This window comes from Cervus elaphus, chromosome 27 (genome assembly GCF_910594005.1).
Source record: "Cervus elaphus chromosome 27, mCerEla1.1, whole genome shotgun sequence".
NCBI classification, from domain to species: Eukaryota; Metazoa; Chordata; class Mammalia; order Artiodactyla; family Cervidae; genus Cervus; species Cervus elaphus.
Window position 1 is genome coordinate 50,857,101 of NC_057841.1, and position 15,106 is coordinate 50,872,206.

Consider the following 15,106-nt stretch of genomic DNA (forward strand, 5'->3'; position numbering starts at 1 on the left):
TAACAGACGGTAGCATTTAATAGAGCATTAGTAACTGCCCTTGGGCCGCCCAGGGCATACACAGCGCTCCCTTTTATCTGCTCTTAGGACGGACTTAGCACTTAAGAGCCAGGAAGTCCTCATCCTTAAAGCCGTCCTGTCCCTAAAATCAAATGTTTCCGTCCTCGCCCAAGTCCCCAGTTGAGGTCCCCACGCGGGGCGGCGCCAGCGCGCGGGGGGTGGGGTGGGGATAGGACGTCGGGCTTGGGGTTTCGGCGCGGCTAGACTTGCCGTCTGGGCGGCTCGGGCGGCCTGTCCCCGCGCCCTGGCGGCGGCCCGCTTCTCCAGGGCCCGCCATCCCGGGAAAGAAAGGCGAACTACATTACCCAGCAGGCCTCCCGCCGCCCTGGTTCCTTTCATGTCTCTGCACGTGGCCGGAGGGGAGGGCGGGGCCTGGACGTCACCCTCCTACATTCTCTTTCCCTGTGTCAGAGCAGGGATCATTTTTTTTTTTTTTTCCTTCCTCTGCTCCCTCCCCCCGCCCGCCCCTCCTTCCCTCCTTCCCTTCCCTCCCTCCCTCCCCTCTCGCCTGGGTTTGTGCGCTGGGGCGCCGGAGGCCCCCCTCCGCCGCCGGGACGCGCGGAACTCGGGACGGGGAATCGGCTCTCCCGAGCCTCCTCCCTCCCTTCTCCTTCCCTGCCCCCTTCCCCCACCCCCCCCACCCCACCCCGGACTCGGGCTCGGAGCGGCGGCCTGAGGAACCCCGAGGTGAGCATCTCCCCCACCGTCCGCCCCCGCCTCGTGTAGTCATCTCCCGTTGCGGGTCGATTCCGGGACCCGTGAGGAAGGGCTCTGTGACGTGTGCGTGCTTACAGATAAATCCGGGAAAACGGCCCCAAACAATTAGCCCCCTACCCCCCTACCTCCTCCTCCCACCCTACGCCCGGGGCAGCCAGGCGTCCGCGCCCATCCTGCGTCCCCGCCTCTGTCGGGGACCGCACTCAGATCTCGCCCCCTCCCCAGGTTTGCCCCTTCTCAGCCGGGTTCCCTGCCAGTAGGGAGCCGTAGCCCTGGAGCTCCAGTGAGGAGGGGGGCTCTCTTGGCGTGGGGTGAGGGGGGCGCACGGTTGGAGCCCGGCTCGCGTTGGAGCCGCACGGTGTAGCCGCTGTCAGGTGCCGGATTCCGACCCGGAGGGAGGAAGCGAGCGAGCGAGCGTGATTCCTCTCCCTTTTGTTTTGAAGCCCGCATTTGCTGCATTGGTTCAGGAACCGGCCAAACTTGCAGCTGTTCTGACTGTAGTCGGCGGAGGTAGGGAGCGTGGCTCCGGGTGGCGGCTCGGGGCCGAAGGCTGCCGCGGTCGCAGCTCCCGGAGGGACCCTGGGAGTGTCTTCACGCTGCCCCTCTGTCCTCCGGCGACCGATTGTGTCTGTGGCAGCGGCCGCGTGTGAGTGTGTGTGTGTGTGTGCGCGCCCGTCCCCGCGGGCGCGGAGATGTCTGTCGTCTAGACAGGCTGCACCCTCCCTCCGTCCCTGGTGAGCCCGCGGGCCGCGGGGGGCGCGGGGGGATGGGAGCAGAGGAGGAAGCCGGATCGCTGCTTCCACTGCGGTCGCAGCTTTGGACCTTCCCCACGGCAGTGATTCTCCTTTCTTTTTTTACGTTCTTATTCTTGCCGCCGCCGTGTAATCGGGCCTGGGGAACAGACCCGTCCGGCGGAGTCAGGGTTAAGTTGACAGGCTCTGAAAAGCCAGCTCGCGGTGGCTGGTGACCCGGGCCGGAGCGGAGTGGGCTCCGGCTCGGGCTCTTTAACGAGCAGGTGACTGTCCCGGACGCGGGTCCTGTTGGGGTGTGTGTTTGGGGGAGAGGGTGGTGGGCGGCGGGCAGGGGGGCGGTGGCTCGGCTGCAGCGGAGATCTGGTGCCCCGGAGGGCCGTGTGTCGGAGCCTGGGTACCGCTGGGGGAGGCGTCCCGGGAACCGCGCATCTGAGTTGGGTCCGTCTCTCCTCTGATGTTAAATGACAGTTGTGGAAGGGGGGTGGAGGTCTGAGCCCCTCATCTGGGCTGCTTTGGCTGTTCGGTTTCGCGGAGTTTTCAGGGTTGGTGTTGGGGGGGGGGCAGGCGTGAATAGAGAGGGAGATGCGGCGTGTAAAGGGGAGGGGTGGCTGGCAGCACGGTGTGCATCCCCACTCAGGGAGTGAGGCGTCGCCTCCCCCGCCCAGCTATTTGTGTGTGTACACACCGCTCTGGCGTCTGTGCGCGTGGGGGGGGGGGGGCGGGGACCGCAGACCGATGCGTAGTGGGGACGCGCTTGGGCCCCGAGCCCCCGCGGGGATCGGTCCCTCCGATCGTGTGTGTCCGCGCCACCGCCCGGGTTCCTTGGAGAGGGGTGTCGTGCGGCCGGGCGCTCGGGGAGACCCTGGGGTGGCGTGTGAGCCGGGTCGCTGAGGGAGGACCTGGCCAGAGACGTGCCGCGGTCCCTCTCCTCGCGTCCCCGACCCCCCCCCCTCCACCCCCGAACCGGACCCGGCAGGCTGGCCATCTACTTGGCGGCGCCGCGGGCTGGTCTGACTGGGCCTGGAGGAGCCGCGGGGCGCTTGTGCGTCGCGCCCCCGCCCCCCTCGCTTGACCCTTGGCCCGGGGCGCGCTGTGGGTGCGCGCGGCCGCGCCTGCTGCTGCCTTCGCAGATCCTGGAGGGAATAGGTGCGCCCTGCGCACCCGCTCCCAATTCTTCGTCCTAGAGACAGTGGGGGCCGAAGGCTGCCCGGCCCGCCGGGTCGCGCTCTCCGCCCCGAGCGGCCTCCGGCGCGGGTGCCGGGTGCCCAGCCGGCCGCAGGCAGGTCTTTGCCCTCCCGGAGCTGGGTCTCTGCGACAGGGGATTATCTCCCAGGCTCAGGGCCCGCGCGCAGAGGGAGGAAGCCACCGGAGCTGCGGGTTCCGCAGCGGCTGGGGGCTTCCGAAGGCGAAAGTGACACAGCACGAGCGCCGCTACCGCCCGAGCTGAAAGCCAGAGGAAGGAGCCGCCCAGGGGGCGGGCAGGGCCGCAGGCTGTCCGGCCCTGTTCCTCCTGTCCAGCGCCGGGTCTGGGCCGAAAACCTCAGCGAGCCTGGCTCCGAGCATTCTGGGAACGCGCGAGGAAAACTGCTTGGCTTTCAAGAAAACCCGGTTATACTGGAACAGACGCCCTGAGCAGACGTTAAGTGTTCGGTCCCTCGCGGGATGCACTCAGGTGGCCCCAGGAAGCTCCCTTAAAGTGTTTGAGACAGGATTCGATTTACACACAGATCATCTCACCTGCTGGGTCCAGTGTCTGTCTTGGATAACGTGCGCTTGGAAGCAGTAATTTTGTAATGCATCCGGGGGTGCAGTGTCACCAGTGATTAACAGATTGCTAGAATAATAATATGTTTGTATGTCTAGGCGCCCTCCCCTGCATCGCATTTGTTAAGACGGCCCCGTGAGGTATGGGGGATATTAACCCCATTTTACAGAACAGTACATTGAGGCTCAAAAAAGGAAGGAGACTTGCCTTAGATCTCTCTGTGATTTCACTTCTTAGACTGTCACTTTTTTTTCCTTTGGTTTGTTTTAAAATAATTTTATTTGTTTATTTATTTATAGCCGTGCTGAGTCTTCCTTCCTGCCCTGGCTTTTCTCTGGCTGTGGTACACAGACCTCGCATTGCAGTGGCTCCTCTTGTTGTGGAGCACAGGCTCTGGGGTACTGGGGCTTAAGTAGTTGCCTCACATGGGCTTAGTAGTTGGGGCTCCCAGGCTCTAGAGCACAGACTGAATAGTTGTGGCCCATGGGCCTAGTTGCTCCGGGTCATGTAGGATCTTCCCTGACCAAGGATCAAACCCAAGTCTCCTGCACTGGCAGGCAGATTCTTTACCACTGAGCCACCAAGGAAGCCCAGTCTGTGGCCTTTTAACTTCAGTTGTGGCCAACTTTTTTTCTTCTTTTAGTAAGTGTGGGTCTTGGCACCCTAGGAAATACTAAACCTGAGTCAGGGGGTAAATTAATGTATTTCAGTTTGGTCGTTCAGTCAGTCAGTTGTGTCTGACTCTTTGTGAACCCATGGACTGCATGCACCACCCCAGACTTACCTGTCCATCATCAGCTCCCGGAACTTGCTCAAACTTATGTCCATCGAGTTGGTGATGCCATCCAACCATCTCATCTTCTGTCTTTCCCTTCTCCTCCCGCCTTCAGTCTTTCCCAACATCAGGGGCTTTTCCTGTGAGTCAGTTCTTCGCATCAGGTGGCCAAAGGATTGGAGTTTCAGCTTCAGCATCAGTCCTTCCAATGAATATTTAGGACTTATTTCCTTTATAATTGACTGGTTTGATCTCCTTGCAGTCCAAGGGACTCTCAAGAGTCTTCTCCAACACCCATGAACATTATGAAATTATGGTATTTATTCTTTGTCCAAAAACACTTGGTTCGCTGCCAGTCCTAATGAGAATAAGTATTAAAAATGCAGATGTCTGCATTGCTATTATTATCACTTATCTGATAATTTCCAGTTGGTGAATGATTGTCAGCTTCGATGCATGCAGTATGTACCAGAATCATAACTGCATGTAATAAATACATATGGATATATGTTTCTGCAACATATGCCTGTGTTCATATGGGTGTGTTTTATGGGGTCCTTATTGAATCTAAGGTTTGTTCTTTACTGGTTCCAAAACCATGGATTTAAAGTGTAGCTCCTGAGAAACCATCCAGGTTCTACTCCCTGCCCCTTCCATCTCCAGGGATGGAAGACTTTAAAAGAACAAAAAAATTCCTACATAACTGTGTGCATTTCTCAGAGTTCAGGCAGTGAAGGTTCTCAGACACAGCCTGGGGGGTTATTAGGGTTGGCTAGGTAATCAGCTGTTCATTTACAAATACATATTGAGAATGTTTGTGTATCTTGAAGTACACGTGAAGAAAATTTAACAGTTTAGCCCTGCTTGCCAAAACATCTTTTAGCTGTGGAGATAAATGTAAGATTTTGAGTCCAGCAAATGTTTGTTGAGCACCTTTCCTGGGCTAGATACTGTGTTTGGGGCACACAGAGACAGGATAGCAGAAACAGCTAAGTTGCAGTGCAGAAAAACAGATGATTCAGAGCCTATAGGAGGGAACAAATTGTAAATATTTTAGAGCGCTCACCCTGGGACTTAGTCAATTTCACATGGTTGCAAGGAACTCATAATGCCAGTCTCTTTCCTATAGCAAATGCAGAAAGAAACAACAGAGGAAGAAGAGCCTTGTTGCTCTGAATTTCAAACTATTTGGAACCTGCCAAGTGGGCCTTGGAGGTCTGTCCTTCTGTAGAAGTTAGGAGCTCATGGGAGATGACCCTGAAGCCAGCCCACAGGTTGGTCTGCTGGGCAGTGAGGAGCAGACACATTGTCCTCCAGGGTCCTGCCCCAGCTGTGATGGGCTGTGATAGCCTGTCTTCAGTGGCTTTTGATCAAAGTCTCAGCCAAGCCCTGCCTGAGTTTAGTAGTTTCTGTCTCACAGGTCTGTGTAGATTTTCTAATATGAGTCTGCTTTTCTTAGCTGTTCATTCCCCAACTGACTTCTGGGGTCTCTGACACTCTTCTCCAATTTCGTCTCCGTTTTAGGGTCCACTGCCTTGTTTTAAGTTCACAACTTGAACAGGGAAGCAGGAGGTGGTGGTTAGGATGGGGAGAGAATTCTGAGCCCAGAACGATAACAGGAGGTACAAACAGACGGGCAAATTGCAGTTTCTGGGAATTCTCCAGACCTGATGGCGTTTCTGCATAGCTTACCCAATAACGCGGCAGCCCCTTTTGATGCTCTTTTGCAGGGGTCCTCTACCTCCCGGCCTCACTGCTGACTCACTGGTCACCTGAGCTCAGCGGTTCACATTCAGGCTTTACTCTTCTGCCCTCCTGTCTCATCCTGCATGCAGTTTAACTTAGAACGTTGCTGTCACAGCGGCCTTCTCTCAGAATTACCGCCATGCCGACTATCGACCGCTGCCTGTTACATCTGAATTAAACGCAGGCCAGAGCCCTGGCTCAGAACAGAGTTAGAACAGACACATCCTGAGATCCAGGCGCCCAGGGAGGGCGTTGCTGATAAGCTGAAGATCCTGAGGCACAGAGACGTGAAATGACTCACCCAAAGTCACAGGGAGCCGTTGGCAGAATGGAACAAGAACTACTAAATTTTGATGTCTCATTTAATCTTCTTCCTCTGTACTGTGATGCTTTCTTTTTTTAAAAAATTAATTTATTTTTTTAATTGACAGATAATTGCTTTACAGAATTGTGTTGATTTCTGCCAACCACTGTGATGCTTTCTGGAAAGAGGTGGGGTTCTTACTTCCCGAAGAGTGAAAACGCTACATCTGTTTCTTTCTTTTGGATTCTTGAGATAGTTTTCCTTTGACACTGGTCTTCTTGGTCTGTCTTTCATCTCTAGCTCCCAGGAGTCTGGTGTATTTGGGAGAGGGTTTTATGCTTGGGGCCTTCCAGTGCACTTAAGTTTGGTCTGTGGCCTTCCCTTCCCCTGGCGGGGTCCTCAGGAACCTTGTAAAGGTATTTACCAGGCTGTTACGTACGTGCCTTTTTCTAGGAGGAGGATTCACAGATTTCATTTGATTCTTAACCTGACTCAAGTAAGGACAAGAACTACTGGTGTGGGGGTAGTGGAGCTGGATGGGGGAATTGATTGGCACTGGAGACAGTCATATTGCCCTACACTTGACTTCGCATTGACCTCATCTGCTTTTTACAACAGTCCTGTGAGGCTGTTATCATTGTTCCCATTTTGCAGATGGGGAAACTGAGCCTGTTAGTTTCAGTGACTAATGGTTAGTGATGTGCCCAAGTCACACGTAAGTAGTAGGGCAGGCATCTGATCCCAAGCCTTCAGACTTCAAATCTTGTGTCCTGGGCTGATGTGGTCCACACGCCGCATCCTCATTACAGTTTTGTGAGTGGAGGGTCTCAAACTTTTTGGAGCTTAAAAATTCTTTTATAGCTCCTTCTTTGTGATATCCACTGCTAGCCGATGTCCAGCCCGGGAGTCAGACCCAAGTCCTAAGTTACCCAGGGAGTGGGATGGATAAAGTATGGGAGGCAGATGTCATAGCAGTGATAATGTAGACTGGGGCTAGTTTGGGATGATTTTATGGAAGAGCTGAATTTGGGAGTAGGTCTGGGGTCATGGAAGATGCCATGGCAGAGGTTTTCAGCTGGGGCCATGACCCAAAAGGGGTAAAAGGGAAATTGTGCTTGAGCAGAGTGGAGCTGACCAAGGAGGTTGGGTGGGTCCTGCAGTCAGAGGGGGCTTCTTGTAGTGACTGGGCTTTTTCTCTGCCCTGGCGCTACAACAGTGAAGAGGCACAACCCTCCTGCCTTCAAAGAACCCACTATCTCCCAGGAGAGACAGATGCTGAAACAGTTAAACTCAGCACGGTGCGGTGAGCGCAATGGTGGAGAAAGTTGCCTGCCAGACAAGGGCCACCTGTTCCAGCCTCAGAAATCAGAGAGGGCTTCCTTAGGGAGATGACGAAGGCGCTGAATCTGAAGGTATGGAAAAGAAGGAACCTGGAGAGGAGACAGGAGAAGGATGTTTGGGGGAAGGAAGGAGCGTGGGTGCAAAGGGGTGGAGGCCTGAGGCTGCCTGGGTGTAGGAAGGGGCCGTAGCAGGCTGGTCAGGCACAATGAGGCGTACAGAGCCCAGCTCTGAGGACCTTAAGAGCCTGGCAGGGGACCTCTCATTTCGGCAGGGCGGATGGGACTTACAGCAGAGTCCAGCCACCCAGCCCTGGGCCAGAAGCAAGCATGACTGGGAGCCAGGCGGCCCCTGGGCCATGCGTCAACAGCAGGCTCCATGCAGGGTCCAGTCCCTGGAGAGGAGGCCTGGAAGCAGGGCTGTGTGGATGAGGGTAGAGGAAAGGTCACATGTTAAAGCCATCTGGGGAGTCAAGTCTGCAGTTTTTAGTGCTTAGCTTTGGGGGATAAGGGAGGAGACCCAGCTGACTCCCAGGTCTCTGGCCTCCTCGACTCAGTGGATGGTGACCTTTACTGGGGTGTGACCTTCTGGTGGTGGCTGGAGCAGGTGTGCTGGGATGGTGCGGTGAGTTTAACGTAAGACATGTCGAGTGGAATCGCGGGTAGGGTAGTCCAGTGGAGCTATCTTCCAGACCATATGCAGGGTGGAAGCCTGAGCCGGAGGTGTAGGCAGGAGCTGCAGTCCTGGGAGCGGGGTGGGGAGGTTGGTGGCGGGACGGGACCGCCATGGGGGCTGCTGTAGACAACCAGAAGACCCCTTCCTCCCGTCATCAGAGAAACCTTTGTCACACCGGGCCCGCTGTTGTCAGGGAAGCCGGGCGGGGATGCTGTGTCATGCTGGAGGCCCAGCTGGCAGAATCCGGAGAGACGGTCGAGAGCGCGCCTCAGCTGGAAGCATTCGAGTGCGTTAGGCGAGAGGCTTTGTCATTTTTTAGCAACCCTGGTGAGATCTCTGTCCCAGGCTCTCAGGCTGAGAGTCGAGGGCAGGGGAGACCTGTACCTCTGCCCACGAGTCTAGCTGGTCTGGTCTAGTTGGGAGACAAGATGAGGCCCTGTGAAGCCACTAAACAGCTGTGACAACCTGGGCAAGTAGTGGGCTGCACGTTACATGGAAGAGGTTTGCAGGAATTTCTCTCTTGCCATGCTGCATTTTTATAGAGCTGCTGTGTTTTGGGCCGAGCGCCAGTCTTGCCATTTTTGAACACCCAGGACCTACATGGTAGGTGTTCATTGTATGTATTTGGATCTGCAGGGATGTGACCAGAGTTTGTTGTTTGGTGCCGGGCGGGGTGGGGACGGGGGAGGTCAGCCAGGGGAGGTTCCTGTGAACAAGTCCAAGGGGGATTCCAACACTGATTTAGAATATTTTTAGTACCATAGTGGAGTTAAAATCTTGAAAACCTTCCAACTACCAAGCACCTAGAAATGTCGTATGAAATACGACTAGCATCCTTTCAGAGAAGCGCTGAGCTCCTCATTTGGAAGGGCAGTCCCCAGGGAGCTCAAAGCGGAGCATGAAACAAGCGCTGATGCCAGGCCTGGCCTGGAGGTAGGGGTGGCTGTGGGCATCTTGAGGGGTCTCAGAACCAAAGGCTGTTGAGCCCTTGACAGCGCCTCCTCCAGGGTCCGAGGTGAGACTGGGAGTTGGCGTGGAGGGCCCTGCCTGAATCGGGCCCCTGCTAAGGTGTGCAGGCTTGGGAAGACGGTGGAATAGACAGCCGCCCTCTGGCATAGAAGCGGGGGAGGGGGAGCTTGTCTGTCTTGGCCTGAATTTGGGGGAGGGGAAAAATCTTTCCGGGAACCTTGAAACCTCAGGCCTATTGTAGCTTTGGATGGCCACTGCACACAGCTTGGGGCTTCCCTGGTATCTCAGATGGTAAAGAAATCTGTCTGCAGTGCGGGAGACCCGGGTTTGATCCCTGGGTCGGGACGATCCCCTGGAGAAGAGAATGGCAATCCACCCCAGTATTCTAGCCTGGAGAATTCCATGGACTGAGGAGCCTGGCGGGCTACAGTCCACGGAGTTGCAAAGAGTCGGACACGACTGAGTGACTAACACACACACATGTGGTACAGAGGTCCCCAAGGAATTAGTACATAAAGCCTCTGGGGGCCAGGGTCTTTTTGCCTGTGGGCTTCAGGCTCTCAGGGGTGCTGGGAAGATCCTGGGGCTCTTCACCCTTCACTGACTTGGATCGCCTCCTTGGAGAGAAGCTGCAGGACCCGGGAGTTCCTGAGTGAGGAGGAGGAGAGAGAGGCCTTGATGGGAACCTTTGATAGGGGCCTTTGTGACCCGTGGACACTGCAGAGGGCATGTGCAGGACTCTGGAGAAGGAATGTGCGGGCCCGAAGCTTCATCTGTCAGCAGAGGCCTGCAGACAAGCCTGTCCAGGAAGGCCTCACGTCCTTTCCACTGTTGATTCAGGCCGGATCTTTCCAGATGAGGCTTCTGCCTAGGTTCCCCCTCAGAATGTGTGTGTATGTATGCTTAGTCGCTCGGTCGTGTCTGGCTCTTTGTGACCCCGTGGACTGTAGCCCACCAGCCTCCCCCTCAGGGTACCCTGGGCAGTTTCCAGCTGCTCCTTCCCATTGTCTACCCTAAGCCCAGAGGCTTGATTTTCTTGAGTTTTGAACTCGGGAGACATCTTAGAGGTCACCTAGTAGGCCTCCTCCCTGGAGTGGGAATCCTGTCTCCACCAACACTTGCTCAATGGCTTCCCGTGGCCGGGAGTGTGCGGCTTTACCAGGCAGTGCCTTCCCTCGTCAGAAGGCTCTTGCAGCAGGAAGGCCTCCTGTGAGCCTCAGGCGCTGCCAGACGGTTTCCACCCATCACCCCTTCAGCTGCGGGCTGTCGGGAGAGATGTTTTGGAGGCCTTTCACCATCCTGCTCGCTTTTGCTGGAAGGGCCTTAATTTGTCAAGTTAAGATTCTGTGAGAATCGAGCCAGCTTCCATCCTAACTTAGCAAAGAGGGAGCTTTTGAAGCTGAGATGTCAGGTTTGCTGAGCTGGCTGTGATGTAGAAGTTTTGAGAGGTTGGCTCAGTGCTTTTCAGATTGCGATGAGAGAAGCAGTTCTATCCTCCAACCCCAGAATACATTTTGGTAGTAAGTGACTCGGGAACCTGATGCAGGGAAAACGTGAAAGTCACTCAGTCTTTGTGACCCCATGGCCTATACAGTCCATGGAATTCTCTAGGCCAGAATACTGCAGTGGGTAGCCTTTCCCTTCTCCAGGGGATCTTCCCAACCCAGGGATCGAACCCAGGTCTCCCACATTGTAGGCGGATTCTTTACCAGCTGAGCCACCAGGGAAGCCCAAGAATACTAGAGTGGGTAGCCTATCCCTTCTCCATCGGATCTTCCCAACACAGGAATGGAACCCGGATCTCCTGCATTGCAGGCGGATTCTTTATGAACTGAGCTATCAGGGTTAACTGAGTGTTAGGTGCCCTGGAAGTGCTACGTGTTCTCTGTATGTGTTACTAAGTAAAAGTAGACTCTGTGAGGGAGAGGAAGGGAGGCGGAGACATGGAAATACCCAACTGTAGTTGTGATAATTGAGCCCGAAAGTTATTCAGAAGGAATGTGTGTGGTTCCATCCGAAGTGGGTGGGGCAGGCATTCCTCACACTGTTCCCTTATAGGGCCATCCCCCGGGGAAGGCCGTGCCCTGATCTCACCATGAGCCAAGAACCCAAAGGCCTTTGCCGTATTCATGGGTCACTTGGGGAGCTACTTAGAGTTTGCACCATGAGATCACAAAAGTGGTCTGCTGGACAGTGTGTGTCCCCAGGCAGGAAGGTGTTGACAATGACAGTGTTTTCCCAGCATGCAGTTGATTTGTCTCTGGGTGTTGGTCTACAGCGCCCTGGGCTCTTCTTTGAGGAGGCCAAAGGCTTTCTGCTCCTTTGCATCCCCAGGTCAGCTGGCATCTGCGGGGTCCATTTAGTCAACAGGTGCCGTGTGGGCTTATGCGGAGCATGAGCTGTCTTTGCCCCGGGATTGCATCAGCCAGCTGGATGCCCGGATATCCTGACAAACCCAGTGGTGAAGGTCAGGGATTCTGGAAAGGTACCCAGTTTCTCCTCCCTCTAAAAACTGTTCTCTGTGTTCACATTTTACTGGCTTGCCCCAGACCTTTTAGCTTTAAGACTCTTCTGTTAACATTTGGTTCAGTTTAGCAGGCGTGTTATCAGACGCCTGCTGCGGGTCAGAGGAATTCGGCTGAACCTGGCAGGGTCCTTGCCTCCTGACTTCATTTTGGTGGGGAAGACAGAATGGCCTTGTGTTCGTGTGGTACAGAAAGTAGGGGGAAAAGAAAAAGAAAAGTGCTGAGGCAGCCAGAAGTAGGATGTCTCCAATTTTTTTGTCCAAATGGAGGCACCTTTGAGAGTGAAAGGGAGGACTCAGAGGTAAACGGAGACTGTCCTGGGCAAATGGGGGCTTATGGCCACGTGGGCCTGGGAGGGTGAAGGTGTGTGGGCCGTACCTGACAGCGTTGTCCGTCCTTTGTGCTACAGGATGCACGCGGGGATGCTCTATGGGAGGGGCTTGGCTGCCAGAGAAACTGGCATCTGTTTCCTGTTTTTCTCAGGGGCTGGAGAGGAAAGCTTTATCTGTGGGAACTGTGGACCACGAACTCTGATGGGATTCGGTTTAAGGTCACGAGGTTTCATCTTATATCGACCTCACTGTGATCTCAGTTTTGGAGCCAGAGATGGACATTTGGAGAGAGGAGAACCACTTGGCTTGCAGAATGTTATTGGCTGCAGCCGAGAGGACACCGGACTAACAGTCGCTTAGAAAACAAGATGTTTATAGACCTAACTAACCAGAAGTCTAAATGTTGTGGGTTCTAACAGTTGCTTATTTCAGTGGGGCAGGGATAATTTTAAGCATTCATTATAACCTTGCAGGCAGCCATTTACAGCATATTGGCTCAGGCTTGTCCCCTCATGGTCACAGCATTGCCGCCACACTCCACCTATCACTTTCTCATGTAACTGTATTAGAAGGCAGGCAGGCAGGTGAGTTTCTCCATGTGTCTTAAAAAAATATTTTTCTTTTCTTTTGAAGTATCAGTTCAGTTCAGTTCAGTCACTCAGTCGTGTCCGACTCTTTGCGACCCCATGAATCGCAGCACGCCAGGCCTCCCTGTCCATCACCAACTCGCGGAGTTTACTCATACTCATGCCCATCGAGTCAGTGATGCCATCCAGCCATCTCATCCTCTGTCGTCCCCTTCTCCTCCTGCCCCCAATCCCTCCCAGCATCAGGGTCTTTTCCAATGAGTCAACTCTTCGCATGAGGTGGTCAAAGTACTGGAGTTTCAGCTTCAGCGTCAGTCCTTCCAATGAACACCCAGGACTGATCTCCTTTAGGATGGACTGGTTGGATCTCCTTGCAGTCCAAGGGACTCTCAAGAGTCTTCTCCAACACCACAGTTCAAAAGCATCAATTTTTCGGCACTCAGCTTTCTTCACAGTCCAACTCTCACATCCATACATGACCACTGGAAAAACCATAGCCTTGACCAGACGGACCTTTGTTGTATAGTGATGTAAAATATTGCATGTTATAGGTATATAATATGTGTGCTTCCCAGGTGGCTCAGTAAAGAATCCACCTGCAATGCAGGAGACCTGGTTCGATTCCTGGGTTGGGAACATCCCCTGGAGGAGGAAATGGCAACCGACTCCAGTATTCTTGCCTGGAGAATCCCAGGACAGAGGAGCCTGGTGGGCTATAGTCCATGGGGTTGCAAAAAGTCGTATAGTTGATGTATAATGTCTGTTACAGGTGTATAATATAGTGATGCACAATTTTTAAAGATTATATTCCATTTATAGTTACTAAAAATATTGGCTGTGTTCCCCATGTTGTACAATATATCCTTTTAGTTTGTTTTATACATGCTAGTTTGTACCCAAGCCCCTATACTTACTTTGCCCTTCCCCACTTCCTTCTCTCCACTGGTAACCACTCGATTGTTCTCAATATCTGCGAGTCTGCTTTTTTGTTATATTCACTAGTTTGCAGTATTTTTTAGATTCCCCATATAAATGATATCAGATAGTATTTGTCTTTCTCTAACTTATTTTACCTAACGTAATGCCTTCCAAGTCTATCCATGTTGCTTAAGTGGCAACATTTCATTCTCTTTTATGTCTAGCTAGGGTTCCATTGTGTGTGTGTGTGTGTGTGTGTGAGTGAGTGTGTTTCACATCTGATGCATTCATCTGTTGATGGACACTTAGGTTGTTTCCATATCTTAGCAATTGTAAATAATGCTGCTATGAAAATTAGGGCACACGTATCTTTTCAAATTAGTGTGTTTTTGTTCTCTTCAGGAGTAGAATTGTTGGGTCAAAGGGTAGGTCTGGTTTTTTCTTTTTTTTTTTTGGCCCCACCCCGTATTTTTTTGTTTTTTGAGAAACTTCCATGCTGTCTTGCACAGTGGCTCTACCATCCTTATGCCTTCATTTATCAGGTATGAAAACCTTTCCCAGAATCCCCCTGCTAGTATTTCCCATCAAGTTACATTGAAGAGACGTGGAGAGGGGGATGATGGTTGGGTAAGTAATGATTGTTTGCCTCACCAGATTTCAATATGATACTAATTATTTATTTACTTGGGGACGTATCAGCTTTATTGAGAAATACTTTCTTATAAAATAATTAAAAATACTTCACACGACTAGTTATTTATTTAGACTGCACCACTTGGCATATGAGATCTTAGTTCCCCAAGTAGGGATCAAACCTGTGTCCCCTGCAGTAGAAGCATGGAGTCTTAACCACTGGACTACCAGGGAATTCCCCAAAGTAAATGTTTTATAGTATAAGTGAGATACAGAAGAAGAAAAGCAAATCCATCCCCTGGCTCTGGCAATGAATCTTCTTTCTTCCACTATAATATTGCCTTTTCTAGTAATTATTATTTCTTAATCTGTAGATAGGGCTTCCCTGGTGGCTCAGCAATAAAGAATCTGCCTGCCAAGCAGGAGATGCAAGAGACGTGAGTTTGATCCCTGGTTTGGGAAGATCCCCTGGAGGAGGAAATGGCCACCCACTCCAGTATTCTTGCCTGGAAGAAAATCCCATGGATAGAGAAGCCTAGTGGGCTGCAGTCCATGGAGTCTCAAAGACTTGGGCATGACTGAGTGACTAAGCATGAGTTATGAATGGGTAGATAGTATGGGAGTGTACGACACTAGGTGTCCCATGGATGCCTTTTGTGGGGTCTCAGCTAGGTTCTATGCCCCCTTTCCCAGTAGCCCCTCTGAGTTCCTGTCACTTGGGCCAGGTGGAGAAGCCCAGCAGAATTGTCCAGAGGAAGGGGTCCTATGTTGTTGGTGGTCCTGACAGCAGGACTGGAGATGCATGAGGGGCTTGGCTGGTCCATGGCAGCCAGCGGTCACCTTTGCAGGCATCTGTGGGGATTGAGGGAGGAAGTTGCTTCTTAGTGTGGCTTGGCCACTAGGGATCCTGCAGGGTTACTTCTCCTGCCCCTGCTGATTGAGAACTCTGGTCCTGGTGAAGGTAGGTCATGGGAAGATTATGGTGGACACCATCTTCCCCTCCCCAGACC

At 53.2% G+C, this 15,106-nt stretch overlaps 1 protein-coding gene across 4 annotated transcripts in view; it reads left to right on the forward strand.

The window, feature by feature from the left end:
- The first annotated feature begins 529 nt into the window (after positions 1 to 529).
- The window catches only part of CTIF (cap binding complex dependent translation initiation factor), a 315,019-nt gene continuing 300,442 nt past the window's right edge, over positions 530 to 15,106 (forward strand). For 2 of the 4 annotated variants that reach the window (XM_043889185.1, XM_043889190.1), the window contains exon 1: positions 535 to 747. The gene's annotated coding sequence lies outside the window, so the exon portion shown is untranslated. Of the gene's footprint in view, positions 748 to 1,040; positions 1,288 to 15,106 lie in introns of those variants that run through there. The other 2 variants (XR_006338151.1, XM_043889187.1) reach the window with 2 other exon arrangements.